At 35.3% G+C, this 16,729-nt stretch overlaps 1 pseudogene; it reads right to left on the bottom strand.

The window, feature by feature from the left end:
- Window positions 1-3,951: 3,951 nt before the first annotated feature.
- Window positions 3,952-6,827, bottom strand: LOC110586901 (annotated as a pseudogene).
- Between the last annotated feature and the right edge of the window lie 9,902 nt (window positions 6,828-16,729).

Raw genomic sequence — 16,729 nt, 5'->3', positions numbered from 1 at the left:
GAGGAAAGTATATAGCAATACAAGCCTTTCTCAAGAAACAAGAAAGGGCTCAAGTACACAACCTACCCCTCCACCTAAAGGAGCTGGAGAAAGAACAGCAAATAAAGCCTAAACCCAGCAGGAAAAGAGAAATAATAAAGATCAGAGCAGAAATCAATGAAATAGAAACCAAAAGAACAGTAGAACAGATCAACGAAACTAGGAGCTGGTTCTTTGAAAGAATTAACAAGATTGATATACCCCTGGCCAGACTTATCAAAAAGAGAAGAGAAATGACCCAAATCAACAAAATCATGAATGAAAGAGGAGAGATCACAACCAACACCAAAGAAATACAAACAATTGTAAGAACATATTATGAGCAACTCTATGCCAGCAAATTAGATAACCTGGAAGAAATGGATGCATTCCTAGAGATGTATCAACTACCAAAACTGAACCAGGAAGAAATAGAAAACCTGAACAGACCTACAACCACTAAGGAAATTGAAGCAGTCATCAAAAATCTCCCAACAAACAAAAGCCCAGGGCCAGATGGCTTCCCAGGGGAATTCTACCAAACATTTCAAGAAGAATTAATACCTATTCTTCTGAAACTGTTCCAAAAAATGGAAATGGAAGGAAAACTTCCAAACTCGTTTTATGAGGCCAGCATTACCTTGATCCCCAAACCAGACAAAGACCCCATCAAAAAGGAGAATTACAGACCAATATCCCTGATGAACATGGGTGCAAAAATTCTCACCAAAATACTAGCCAATAGGATCCAACAGTACATTAAAAGGATTATTCACCACGACCAAGTGGGATTTATCCCTGGGCTGCAAGGTTGGTTCAACATCTGCAAATCAATCAATGTGATACAGTACATTAACAAAAGAAAGAACAAGAATCATATGATCCTCTCAATAGATGCAGAAAAAGCTTTTGACAAAGTATAGCATCCTTTCTTGATCAAAACTCTTCAGAGTATAGGCATAGAGGGTACGTACCTCAATATCATAAAAGCCATCTATGAAAAACCTACAGCGAATATCATTCTCAGTGGGGAAAAACTGAGAGATTTCCCCCTAAGGTCAGGAACGCTGCAGGGATGTCCACTATCACCACTGCTATTCAACATAGTATTGGAAGTCCTAGCCACAGCAATCAGACAACAAAAAGAAATAAAAGGCATCCAATTCGGCAAAGAAGAAGTCAAACTCTCACTCTTTGCAGATGATATGATACTTTATGTGGAAAACCCCAAAGACTCCACCCCAAAACTGCTAGAACTCATACAGGAATTCAGTAAAGTGGCAGGATATAAAATCAATGCACAGAAGTCAGTGGCATTCCTATACACCAACAACAAGACAGAAGAAAGAGAAATTAAGGAGTCGATCCCATTTACAATTGCACCCAAAACCATAAGATACCTAGGAATAAATCTAACCAAAGAGATAAAGGATCTGTACTCAGAAAACTATAAAATACTCATGAAAGAAATGGAGGAAGACACAAAGAAATGGAAAAGTGTTCCATGCTCATGGATTGGAAGAACAAATATTGTGAAGATGTCAATGCTACCTAGAGCAATCTACACATTCAATGCAATCCACATCAAAATACCCTCCACTTTTTTCAAAGAAATGGAACAAATAATCCTAAAATTTGTATGGAACCAGAAAAGAGCCCGCATAGCCAGAGGAATATTGAAAAAGAAAAGCAAAGCCGGCGGCATCACAATTCCGGACTTCCAGCTCTATTACAAAGCTGTCATCATCAAGACAGCATGGTAGTGGCACAAAAACAGACACAGAGATCAATGGAACAGAATAGAGAGCCCAGAAATGGACCCTCAACTCTATGGTCAACTCATCTTTGACAAAGCAGGAAAGAATGTCCAATGGGACAAAGACAGTCTCTTCAACAAATGGGGTTGGGAAAATTGGACAGCCACATGCAGAAGAATGAAACTGGACCATTTCCTTACACCACACACAAAAATAGACTCCAAATGGTTGAAAGACCTCAATGTGAGACAGGAGTCCATCAAAATCCTAAAGGAGAACACAGGCAGCAACCTCTTTGACCTCAGCCGAAGCAACTTCTTCCTAGAAACATCACCAAAGGCAAGGGAAGCAAGGGCAAAAATGAACTATTGGGACTTCATCAAGATAAAAAGCTTTTACGGGCACCTGGGTGGCTCAGTCGTTAAGCGTCTGCCTTCGGCTCAGGTCATGATCCCAGGATCCTGGGATCGAGTCCCACATCGGGCTCCCTGCTCCACGGGAAGCCTGCTTCTCCCTCCCCCACTCCCCCTGCTTATGGTCCCTCTCTCGCTGTGTCTCTCTCTGTCAAATAAATAAATAAAATCTTTAAAAAAAAAAAGATAAAAAGCTTTTGCAAAGCAAAGGAAACAATCAATAAAACCAAAAGACAACCGACAGAATGGGAGAAGATATTTGCAAATGACATATCAGATAAAGGGCTAGTATCCAAAATCTATAAAGAACTCATCAAACTCAACACCCAAAGAACAAAGAATCCAATCAAGAAATGGGCAGAAGACATGAACAGACATTTCTCCAAAGAAGACATCCAAATGGCCAACAGACATGAAAAAGTGCTCAATATCGCTCGGCATCAGGGAAATCCAAATCAAAACCTCAATGAGATACCACCTCACACCAGTCAGAATGGCTAAAATTAACAAGTCAGGAAATGACAGATGTTGGCGGGGATGCGGAGAAAGGGGAACCCACCTACACTGTTGGTGGGAATGGAAGCTGGAGCAGCCACTCTGGAAAACAGTATGGAGGTTCCTCAAAAAGTTGAAAATAGAGCTACCATATGATCCAGCAATTGCACTACTGGGTATTTACCCCAAAGATACAAAAGTAGGGATCTGAAAGGGTACGTACACCCCAATGTTTATAGCAGCAATGTCCACAATAGCCAAACTGTGGAAAGAGCCAAGATGTCCATCGACAGATGAATGGATAAAGAAGATGTGGTATATATATACAATGGAATATTATGCAGCCATCAAAAGGAATGAGATTTGCCATTTGCAACGACATGGATGGAACTGGAGGGTATTCTGTTGAGTGAAATAAGTCAAACAGAGAAAGACATGTATCATATGATCTCACTGATATGAGGAATTCTTAATCTCAGGAAACAAACTGAGGGTTGCTGGAGTGGGGGGTGGGGTGGGACGGATGGGGTGACTGGGTGATAGACACTGGGGAGGGTATGTGCTCTGGTAAGCGCTGTGAATTGTGGAAGACTGTTGAATCTCAGATCTGTACCTCTGAAACAAATAATGCAATATATGTTAAGAAAAAAAAAAAGAAGAAGAAGGTAGCGGGAGGGGAAGAATGAAGCGGGGGAAATCGGAGGGGTAGATGAACCATGAGATACGATGGACTCTGAAAAACAAACTGAGGGTTCTAGAGGGAAGGGGGGTGGGAGGATGGGTTGGCCTGGTGATGGGTCTTAAAGGGCACATTCTGCATGGAGCACTGGGTGTTATGCACAAACAATGAATCATGGAACACTTCATCTAAAACTAATGATATAATGTATGGGGATTAACATAAGAATTAAAAAAAAATAGAACAACAATTATTTTATATAAGTTGCATCAGAGACATCTGAAATATATATAATGAATATATAATGAATTTGTGCTGTGCACCAACAAGAACTTGCTTTAAATTTCCATGCCAATTTCCAACCCCCATACTGTACCAGGCAAGATTAGTGGCTACTGAAATTATCACCAAGACAGAGGTATCTAAAGACACATTCGGTAGTATGTTAACCATACAAAAAAAGACACTGTACAATTTAAAAACATATCTTACAAAGCCTTACATTTCAATTTTTTTTCTTTATAAGGAATGAGTATTTACAGGGGGATTAATGCTTTATATATTAAAAAAAAACTGTGCTAGAACTAACTTATTCATCATCATCTTCTGCTTCATCTGCATCTTCTTCATCTTCCTCTGCCTCCTCTTCATCTTCCTTGTCTTCCTCCTCTTCCTTCTTTTTCTTGCTTTATACATCCTTGATGACTCCCTTTTTTTGCTGCATCAGGCTTTCTTTTAGCTTGCTACACAGCAATATCCTTTTTGCATTTTTCTTTCAGCTTAGCAGCCTTCTTTTCATAAGGCTGCTTGTTATCTGCAGTAGTGTTATTCCACATCTCTCCCAGTTTCTTTGCAACATCACCAATGGATAGGTCGGGATGTTCTCCTTTGATTTTTGGTTGATACTTAGAACAAAACAAAAAAAAGGCTGAAGGAGGCCTCTTGGGTGCATTGGGATCCTAGAACTTTTTTGGTTTCTCCTTTAAGGAAGATATAAGTTTTCATTTCTCTTGTCTGCCTTTGCCATGTCTTCAAATTTTCTTTTCTCTTTAGCAGACAGGATCTTCCACCTCTCTGAGCACTTCTTAGAAAACTCTGAGAAGTTGAATGAAGCATCTAGGTGCTGCTTCTTGTGCTCCTGTTGGCAAATTTGCACAAAGAATGCATATGATGACATTTTCCTCTTGGCTTCTTAGGATCTCCTCTGCACACGCTTAATTATCTTCTCAGTGAGGCACAGAACTGTCCAGTGCTGTCTGGCTCTCACTTGCCATGGAACTGTCTCTATGGAGCTCATTGTACTGCAATGGCTGTGAGAGCCGGAGTCAGACACAGCCTCTTTGTTCTTTTTCAGATTGTTTTAGCTATTTGGTATTTCCTAAAATCACATAAACCTTAGGATGCCAATGATTTTTTTCTTTTTCTTTTTTTAAGATTTTATTTCTTTATTTGAGAGAGAGCCAGAGAGAGAGAGAGAGAGCAAGGGGGAGGGGCAGAAGAAGAGGGAGAAGCAGACACCCTGCTGAGCAGGAAGCTTGAATATTCTAAGATGTGGGACTCAGATCCCAGGACTGTGGGATCATGACCTGAGCAAAAGGCAGACACTTAACCAACTGAGCCACCTAGGTGCCCCATTTTTTTTCTTCTCATACTTTAAAAATACTATTCCTCTCATTCTGGCTTACACTATTTTAAGTGAGAAATCAGTCATTTTTATATTTGTTCCACTTTATATAATGTTGCTTTTTTTCTCTGGCTGCTTTTAAGATTTTTTTTGTCACTGGTTTTGATAAATTTGATTATGATGTGCTTTGGTTTAGTTTTGTTTTTAGTATTAGTAGATATACAAATCTTTGGATTTGTTTTGCATCAAATTTGATAAAAATTTGGGTCATTATTTCTTCAAATCAGATATTTTGGCCCATTTGAATTGTCTCACAGTTCATTGATGCACTCTTTATTTTTTTCCCAACTTCTTATTTTCTCAGTATCTCATTTTGGATTGCCTCTGCCTTCAAATTCACTAATCTTTTCTTCTGCAAAATCTATCCGCAGCTAATCCCATCTAGTGTAGTTTTCATGTCAAACATTTTAGTTTTCCTATCCAGAATTTTGATTTGAGCCTTTTAACATATATCTTCCACATATCTACTTAATATAGTCAATCTTTCATCTAGCTTCTTGAACATATGAAATATAGTTATGCTAATTTTTAATGTCTTTATCTACTAATTCTCTCATCTATGTCATTTCTGGTTACTTGTCTATTGATTGGATTTTCTCCTACTTGTAGTTCATATTTTCTTGTTTTTTTGTATGGCTGGTAACTTTCAACTGGATGCAATTATAGGGTTTACCTTATTTGTTTTCTATCTCTCAGTTCATTGTCCTTCAATTTCTGATGCCCAATGTCTCAAAAATTATTGTTTCATGTATTTTATTCAGTTTGTTGTTGTTGTTGTTTCAAGCCCCTATTACTCTATCTTGGTCCAAAGCAGAAGTCTTATGCTTAGGTTTTGTTTGAGATTTCACTGAATCCATAGATCAATTTTGTAATAATTTACATATCTTTAATAATAGATATTTTAAACATAAACTTAGAATATTGAAGTTTTGAGCCTTTTTCTTAGTATTTATTCAAGTACAAGTGAAATAATTGTATATTTAGGAACTGCAAAAAATGTCACAGTTAAATTATTGGCATTAATGAGTTTACCAAGATTATTAGATATAAGAATACTATTTCTAAGTATTTTATTATTTTGATGATAATGTGACTTGCATACCTTTTTTAAATTGTATGTTCTGTATGTTTTGGTTCTAAAGAAATGCCTTAGTTCTTAAATATTATTCTTATATCTAATAACCTTGGTAAATTCATGAATTCCAACAATTTAACTGTGGAATATTTTTGCAGTGGCTAAATATATAATTATTTCACTTTCACATGAGCTTTATTCCCTTTATTCCAATATTCACTGAAACTCCCCAACTCTAAAATATATCCTTTGATCAGAATTTATGATTGAAATACTAAGATATGATACATTCCCATTTTCCAAAAGTTGGGAGATGGAATCAGAGCTAAGGCTTACCAATTGGTTAGACCCAGATATCTCAGTCATGTGACTGACTTCTCTTATTAGATCATGGCTAAGGCATGTGGGCTTGAGACCAAGATTCTGGAAGTTGAAGGGAAGGAAAAGGTGTGTGCAGGTACAGAGTATGGATTAAAAACAATCAACAAGGAAAGCAAATACCCAAAGCAAAGTGTTTAAGATTATGATCTACCACACTAGGCCAAGTTACACTCTCATTTAATAAACTCTTATATAAATAATTGCTACTTAGGAGCCCTCTGGTTAATCAATAAACAACTATGCAATTAGATAGAGGTTTCTTTTCTGACAACCCTTTCCATTCTCTTTCTGTTCACCTTTCTTCCTCTCTCTGGTTTCCAGACATTGTCTCAGATGCATTCTTAGTCCTTTTAACTCTGGTCTGCATGATATCTCATCCCCACATTTATGTTCTCCTTAATGCCTAGACATTGATATTTCTCTGCAATCATCCCTTACTGCTAGGGGAAAAAAACTGCTTCAGATTCAACCACATTTCACCACTTTAGCAGCTCACAAACTAGACAGAGATACCATCAATTATTGCCTGGATCACCTTAACGATAGTCTCCTTGTTCTTTTCCTCCTCCTACTGACTAATCTTAATATAACAACAGTAATAACTGTTGAATGTTTTACTAGAGACATAAGTTGGAACATGTCATTTTTCTACTCAATGATCGATAGCATCTCCCTATTTCACTCAACTTAAAGTCAAAGTTATGTTAATGGATGTCATATGATCTGTTTATTTTCTGACCTTTTCTCCAATTACTGTACTCCTGGCTCCTTCACACTAGTCACATCAGCCTCTTTCCATTCCTTAAAAACACCAGGTATGTTCCTGTCTTATGGACTGTTGTTGTAGTTGTTCCCTCTGATTGGAAACTTCTTCATCCAGAAATCCACTTAGATAACTCCCTAACCTCCTCCAGTTCCATTCAAGTATTATCTTCTCACAAAGGCCTGTTCAGGCTGACCCGCTCAAATAGAACCCCACCCCTTCCTGCAGCTGCCAGTAGTCCCCATCTACTGCTAATGCTTTCTTTTCCTTTAGCAGTTACAACTTTCTAATGTGCTGTATTCCTGAGTGGTATGTTAATTTCATTAATGGTCCAAATTCTTCATCTTTCTCCATATGCATCCAGGAAAAACTTCCTCTCAAAATGATAAAATTAAAGAAATGGAGAACAGTTTAGTTATTGCCAGGAGTTAGGAACTGGGCAAAGAATGAGTATGGCTATATAGTATGGCTACAAAGGGATAACATGAGGGAAATCTTTTGTAGTGATGCAACAACTCTGTGTTGTGATTGAGCTGGTGGCTATATGAATTCATCCATGTGATAAAATTGCATGGAACTACACACACACAAATACAAGTGCATGTGAAACTGGTGATACCTGAATAAGAGGTGTGAGTTGTATCCCTGGTAATTCCCTGGTTTTTACATTGTAATATAATATATTCAAACACCGATGATGGGAATATAAAATGGTACAACCAGTTAGAATTCAACTTGTCAGTGTCTTATAAATTTAAACTTATTTCTCTAGTATGAGTTGATCATTTCAGTAATGATATTTACTCAAGCAAAATGTAAACAAATATCCACAAAAGAGTTGTACAACAATGTTAAAGCAGAATTATTCATAAAGGCCAAACACTAGAAATAACAAAACATCTATTGATAGGTAAATGGATAAACATTTGTCATATATTCACATAATGAAATAATAGCAATAAAAGAAACAAATCTCTGATAGACTCAACAACATTAAACAGTTATAGTAAATGAAATCAAAACAATATTTGCTTCAGAGTAGAGGACTGGACTGGAAAGGGGCATAAGGAAGATTTCTGGGATGATCAAAATTCTATTCCTTTTTTGGGTTGGTAGAAACAGAGTTGTATATATTTGTCAAAACTCAAAAATATGAGACTGTTATTTTAGATGTAAACTAAATCAATAAAATTACAATATCTAACTTGTTACATGTTTTACTGAAATCTTCCTACATCTTCAACTAAGTAACATCTGTCCAATTTATAAGTACAGAGTAAATTTTAATAAAACCCATCATAATGATACTGGTTTTATAAATTTTATGTTCTTTCAACTGTAGTTGTATATATTGAAACTTCATTATTTGACACATACAAGTTTAGAACTGTGTTCATTCCTAGTGAATTGAATTCTTAATATGTATTGTTTCTATTTATTTTTCAAAATGCCTTTGCCTTAAAGATTAATTTTTTCCATTTACTTAATAAAGTTACAACTGCTTTACTTTGGTATACACTATAATAATTTATAGCTCTTCATATAACCCTTTTCTTTAAATGATATAACCATGTGTATTCCTTCATTTTATAACTTTCTGCCTCTTCAGTCTTATGATTGTAATTATTAATATTATACAGTGTAATACTCCAGGAGCTTAATTTTTTAATTCAATATAGATATATTTGTCTTTTATATGGAGAGTTCAATTATACTTAGTTTTTATTGTCATTTTTCTTTTTTTAAGCATTTCATATTTGTTTTCTATTTTTCCTACTGAATTTTTTTCTTCATTATGTCTCCTCATAATGTTCTTGTACCATTTCTTCGCTGAGGTTCCATGAAAGAATTAGGCCCTACAGAAAAATATTTGAGTGACTGTTCTGTCCATTGTCAAAGGAATATAAATAACTAGTAACATTCTAAATATGTAGGAGAAAAGTTAATTCATTACATAAAATGGATGTTTTAAGTCACTAGGGTTTAATTTTCTCTTAAAATTTTGATTGAGAAGGGCTGCTCTGGTAAAAGAAAGAAAACTGACAAGAATATGCAGTATCATAGATAACAAGGATGGTTTAGATTTCAGAAGTTATGTATAGGAACATGTTCAAAGCCTTCATTGAAATCTTAGCAATAGATTAGCCTGGGAAAATATAAACTATTATAGATCAGGGTTTCTCATCATCACCACTACTGACATATTGGTCTGGATAATTCTTTGTTGTGGGAGAATGGCCCGTATACTGTAGATATTCAACAACTTCCATGGTCTCTACCACCAGATGCCAATAGCAATATCCCAAGTTATAAGAAGCAAAAATATCAAGAGAAATTGGCAAATGTCCCTTGGTGGGCAAAATCACTTCCATTGAGAGCAGCCATGGTAGTCAAATACTTCAAGGAGTTTGAATAAAAATGTAAGGATTGGATTTTAAAAAAACATGAATTGACATATGATTAGATTGTCATGTGTCCCCATTTTCTTTAATGTAACTATTCATAGTGGTTTTTTTTCTCTCTAAGTGCCTTGATGATAAAAATATATGGAGACACTGCATATAATAAAAAACTTGATTTGGCTTTTTCTGTTGATTTTGACTTTTACACCATAAGTGCAGTTTTTTATTAATAATGGTGTGAACTGAGTACTTTTATATGAAGAAAGAAGAATAAAGGGGAAATGGAAAAAAAAGTAGAGAGGGAGTGCTAAGTGATAAAGCAAATTTTTAAAGAGAAAATAATCTAAGGAAATAAGATTTTTAATCAAAAAAGGGAAAGAAAATTTATAAGAAGTAAAACATTTTAACTATGAAAGGAAATAAAAATCAAAAGAAGACATGAATTTGTGATAGAAGGGCAGAATGTTTAAGGATTTTACACTGTGTAAAAAGAGAAACTGCTGTATGGATTAAAAGGCCAAAGACGTGGAGACTGAATAATTAAGGACATAAGTTTTGAAAGGTGTTATTGAAGGTTTAAAAGGGATGTAGTGGGCATAAAGGACACTGATAAATTATTTGACAAAATTTTTGAATGCCAAATTTCAGCTCAGGCCCATGAATTTGCAAAACACCAATCCTCTACATTCCATAGAATGTTGATGTAGGAGAAAAGAAATAGTTGTTACTGGAGAAAAGTTACATAGGATGTGATATTTAATTTTAAAATGTAGGTTAGAAATCAAAGTGTTTAAGGGTTTTGATGGGAAGATAGCAGTGGAGTTGGAAGACCCTAAGGTTATCTCATCCTACAAACACAGCAAGATAACTATTAAATCATCCTAAATACCCCAGGAATCAATCTGAAGACTGACAGAACAAATTTCACAAGTAAAGGGAGAGAAGAGGTCACATTGAAGAAGGTAGAAGAGATGGTGGTTTATGGGAGAAATGGATCATAGGCGCTACTGAGGCAAAGGAGCCACCATTGCAGAGAAAGTAAAAAGAGAGTAGAGCACACAGGGAAATGAACAAGGAGAACATTTCCCCAAAGCCATTGGCTGGGAAAATGACAGGTGCTGAATTTCATGAGTTCTTGTAACCAGCAGGGCTTAAACCCTGGAGTTAAAGGTCAGTGGGCGTAGTTGGGATGGAGCCCAGAGGGCACTGTGCTACTTGTAAATATAAGGTGGGCAAACAACCCAGGTACAGATGGCATGGGAATAGTGATTTGAAGAATGCCTGGGGCACACTGCCTTTGCTTAGGTCATGATTTCAGGGTCCTGGGATGGAGCCCTGTGTCAAGTACACTGATCAGCAGGGAGTCTGCTTCTCCCTCTGCCCCTCCCCCCCCAGCTAGTGCTCTCTCTCTTTTTCTGTCTCTCAAATAAATAAAATATTTTTTTCAAAGGCACTAAATACATATCTATCAATAATTATTCTGAATGTAAGTGGACTAAATGCTTCAAAAGCATTTGCTGTCATCAAAAGACATATGCTGTCAGAATGGATAAAAAAATAAAACCCATCTATATGCTGCCTACAAGAGATTCATTTTAGACCTAAAGACACATGCAGATTGAAAGTGAGGGATAGAAATGTATGTCATGCAAATGGATGTCAAAAGAAAGCTAGAGTAGCAATACTTATATGGGGCAAACTAGACTTCAACACAGACTGTAACAAGAGATGAAGAAGGGCACTACATCATAATAAAGGGGACAATCCAACAAGAAGATCTAACAATTTTAAATATTTATGCACCCAACTTGGAGCACCAAATACATAAAACAAGTAAAAACAAACATAAAGGAACTAATTGATAATAATACAATAATAGTAGAATACCTTAACACCCATTTACATCAATGAACAAATCATCTAACAGAAAATAAACAAGGAAACAATGACTTTGAAAGACACACTTGACCAAATGGACTAAACAGATATATTCATAACATTCTATCCTAAAACACCAGAATACACATTGTTTTTTCAAGTGCCTATGGGACAGTCTCCAGAACAGATGACCTATTAGGTCACAAATCAGCCCTCAACAAATAAAAAAAAAAATTGCAATAATATCATGCATATTTTCAGACCACAATACTATGAAACTTGAAGTCAACCACAAGAAAAAAATTGGAATAACCACAAATATGTGAAGGTTTAACATGCTAATAAACAATGAATGAGTCAACCAGGAAGCCAAAGAAGAAATTTAAAAAATACATGGAAACAAATGAAAATGAAAACACAATGGTCCAAAACCTTTGGGATGCAGCAAAAGCAGTCCTAAGAGGGAAGTATATAGCAATACAGGCTTACTTCACCAAGCAAGAAAAATCTCAAATAAACAACCTAACCTTACACCTAAAGGAGCTAGTAAAAGAACAACAAACAAAGCCTAAAGCCAGCAGAAGGAAGGAAATAATAAAGATTAGAGAAGAAATAAATGATATAGAAACTAAATAATAGTAATAATAATAATAATAGAACAGATCAATGAAACTCGGAGCTTGTTCCTTGAAAAATTAATAAAATTGAAAAACGTCAATCCAGTCTTATAAAAAAAAAAAGAGAGAAAGGATCCAAATAAATAAAATCACAAATGAGAGAGGAGAAATAACAGCCAGCACTACAGAAATACAAATAAGCATAAGAGAATATTATGAAAAATTATATGCCAACAAACTGGACAACATAGAAGAAATGGATGAATCCCTAGAAACATATGAACTACCAAAAATGAAATAGGAAGAAATAGAAAACTTGAAGAGACTGATAAGCAGCAAAGAAATTGAATCAGTAATAAAAAAACTCCCAAGAAACAAAAGTCCAGGGCCAGATGTCTTCACAGGCAAATTCTAGGTAAATATAAGAAATAAATATATATGTATTTTTGCTTATAATTCATTTTTCCTATATGATTTTAAAAAACAACTGCATAAAGCAATAATTATAAATTAAATTGATAGGCACATAATGCATAAAGATATGATTTGCCACAATAACAGTATAAAAGAAGGGTGGAGTTATGTAGGACCCAAATTTTTGTACACTGTTGAGATAAAATTACTGTTAATATAAACCAGATTTTTATGTTAACATGTTAGTTGTGATTCACATTGAAATAACTAAGAATATAAGCTAAAATTATATAATATGATAAAAAAAGAACTGAAATGGCACTCTAGGGAATATTAGTTTTACACAAAGAAAGCATAAATAGAGGCATTGATGAGAGAAATAATATACACTGAAGAAAAACAATTGCAGAAAGTCTTCATTATTAGTAATTACATTAAGTGTAGATGATTAAATTCTTCAATAAAAGGCAAATTGGCAGAAAGGATGTAAAAAAACATGATCCAGTTACATATTTTCAATAAGAGACATTTAGATTCAAGGCCATAAATTGAAAATAAAGGACCATGTGAAAAATAACTAAAGGAGAGCTAGAGTGGTTATACTAATATCACACAAAATATACTTTAAGACAAAAGTTATTACAAGAGATAAAGAAAAACATTATATAATGAAAAAGCATCAGTCCATAAATAAGATACAGCATTTATAAATATATATGTACCTAACAATAGAGTCCCAAAATACATCAAAGAGACACTGACATAATTAAAGGGAGAAAAAAAATAGTTCAACAATAGTAGTTGGAGATTTCAATGCCCCACTTGCAATAGATAGGTAAAACAACTAGATTTAATATCAATAAAGAAATAGAAGACTTTTGGGCTCCTGGGTGACTCAGTCATTGGGCATCTGCCTTCGGCTACCATCATGATCCTTGAGTCCTGGGATCGAGTCCCACATCAGGGCTCCCTGCTCATCAGGAAGTCTGCTTCTCCCTCTGACCCTCACTCTGCTTGTGCTCTCTCTCTTTCTCTCTCTCAAATAAATAAAACATATTTAAAAAAAAGAAAAAGAAGACTTTATAAACCAACTAGACATAACAGACATCTATAAAACACTCCACCCAACAATAGCAGGATATACATTTCCAAGATAGACAATATGTTAGAACACGTCTTAATAAAATAAAAAAAATAAAGTCATAAAAAGTATTTTCTTTTATCACAGTGAAATGAAATTAAAAATCAATATCAAAATCAAATTTGGGAAACTTACAAATATGTGAGAATTAAACAACACACTCATAAACAACCCATGGGTCAAAGAAGAAATCACAAGAAGTTAGGAAATACTTTGATATGAACAAAAATTAAAATGCAAAACACCAAAACTTACAGTATGCAGCGAAAGCAGAGCCAAGAGAGAAATTTATAGCTATAAACATCTACATTAAAAAGGAAAAAAAGTAAGATCTCAAACCGATACCCTAAACTTCCACCTTAAGACACTGGGGGGGGGGAAGAACAAACTAAACATAAAGCAAAGAGGAAGAAGGAAATACTAAAGATTAGAGTGGAGAGACAACAGAAGACTAGAAAAACAATAGAGAAAATAACAGAAACAGAAGCTGGTTTTCTGAAGATCAGCAGAAGTGACAAACATTTAGCAAAAAAGAGACTCAAAACACTAAAATCAGGAAAGAAGGAGGAGACATTACTAAAATCTTTACAGAATAGAAAGGATTATAAAGGAATACTATGAACAAATGCTGATAAAGTAGATTAGATAAACTCAATAAAGTGAACAAATTCTTAGAAACCCTAAAATGACTCAGGAAGAAGTAGAAAATATGGATAAATCTATAATAATGGACTGAGTTAGTATTAAAAAAAAAAAAACTACCAAAGGAAAAAAAGAACCCCAGCCCAGATGGTTTTGCTAGTGAATTCTACCAAACTTTTGAAGAAAAATTAACACCAATCTTTCTCAAGCTCTTCCAAAAAACAGAAAAGGAAGGAACACTTCTTAACTCAATCTATGAAGCCAGATACCAAAAGCAGAGAAAGACATCAGAAGAAAACTACAGACTAATAGCTCTTATGAATACAGATGCAAAAATCCTCAACAAAATACTAGTAAACTTAATCCAGCAGCATATTAAAAGGATTCTATGTGATAACAAAGTGGGATTTATCCAGGAACGCAGAGTTGGTTCAGCATACATAAACCAATCAACATAATACACCATATTAAGAGAATGAAGAGAAAAAAAACACATTACCATCTCAAAGATGTAAAAACATTTTTGACAAAATTCAATGTCTTCTCCTAATTAAACAAAACAAACTAGGAATATAAGGGAATGTTTTCAAACTAATGAAGGCCATTTATGAAAATAACATCATATTAAATGATGAAAGTCTCAAATCTTTCCTCTAAGTTCAGGAACAAAAAGGATATCCACCCTTACCACTTCTATTCAACAATGCACTGGAGATCTATACAGAGACAAGAAAAAATTGTGCATGTATTCAAGTGAGTAAATGAACAATCACAACTGAAATATGTTTTACTATTCTTTAAGGTCCAGAGTCCAGAGTCTCCTTGCTTCTGGAATAAGTCCATATTCCACCTAGGTACAGAGAGTAGGATCAAGCTACCTTCATGTTACTGGTGCATGTGACTGAGGCTTCTCTCTGACCAAGGATATTGCCCTGAGTGGTATAACCACTCATCTCTGTGCTTGTATAACGAACACAAAGACATTTTAGAATCCTGCCAACACAGCTCAGAACAACTGACTAACCAGAAAAGGACTCCTTCCTGAAATGGTGACTCAGCAAATAGTTCAAGATACAAATTCATGTGTGAATAATGAGATACATAAAAGTAAGTTTTACTTTTGTTACTGCTATTGTTGTGTGTGTGTGTATGTGTGTGTTTGTGTGTGAGCCCACATGTCTAATGTCCCTAAGAAAATATTTGAGCCACAAATATAGAGCAGACACCAGGGTGCAACAGCTAAGAGTTGGATCTTTTATTCTCTCAGGTCTGGTCAACCTGACTTCTCATTTCTTCTCATTCCCTAATTACAAATGTTTCCAAAGTTCTCAGTTCAATAACCTCTCTCATTAGATATTCCTTTCTTTTCCACCGGATTCTCCTTTCTCATTTTTGCCCATGCACTCTAATTTTGGAGAGTCCCTCTGTCCCTATATTTCTCCTCTTCTATCAGTAAGCTCCTGGGTCAGATGCTTTCTGCATAGTTTAATTTTTTCCCCACTCTCTAACCTCACAATTCCAAGTCCTAGCTCACTGCAATCCATCCTTTTCTGTATGTCAGTGGAATATCATTTATTTCAAAACTATGTCCAGGAATTAGCATTTAAGACGTGTGATATTTACATTCTAAAAGTTGAGAAAGATGAAGTAATAGAATTAAAAACCAAAACTCTCTTACTGGCCACTCTGTGTAATAATGAAATAAAAGCTTTTTTAAAGGAACATGTTGCTGTGGAATTTTTAAAAAATATTAATACTCATGGTGAATACATTTCAATGTGCACCAACTGGGGCTTTTAGAATTAGAGTAGAGATCCAACTTATACTGGGTATATTTCTTTTTTATTATTATTATTATGTTATGTTAATCACCATACATTACATTATTAGCTTTGATGTAGTGTTCTATGATTAATTGTTTGCATATAACACCCAGGGCTCCATTCAATACATGCCCTCTTTAATACCCATCGGCAGGCTAAACCATCCTCCCACCCTCCCTCCTCTCTAGAACCCTAGGTTGGTTTCTCAGAGTCCATAGTCTCTCATGATTCGTCTGCCCCTCCAATTTCCCCCTCTTCATTCTTCCCTTCCTGCTATCTTCTTCTTCTTTTTTTTTTAACATATAATGTATTATTTGCTTCAGAGGTAGAGGTGTGTGATTCAACAGTCTTACACAATTCACAGTGTTCACCATAGCACATACCCTCCCCAATGTTTATCACCCAGCCACCCCATCCCTCCCACCCCCCACCACTCCAGCAAACCTCAGTTTGCTTCCTGAGATTAAGAATTCCTCATATCAGTGAGATCATATGATACATGTCTTTCTATGTTTGACTTATTTCGCTTAGCAAAATACACCCCAGT

The sequence above is a fragment of the Neomonachus schauinslandi genome, chromosome 8 (genome assembly GCF_002201575.2).
Source record: "Neomonachus schauinslandi chromosome 8, ASM220157v2, whole genome shotgun sequence".
NCBI lineage: Eukaryota > Metazoa > Chordata > Mammalia > Carnivora > Phocidae > Neomonachus > Neomonachus schauinslandi.
Note: the sequence above shows the minus strand (reverse complement) of the source record. Positions and strands in the feature narration are given on the sequence as shown.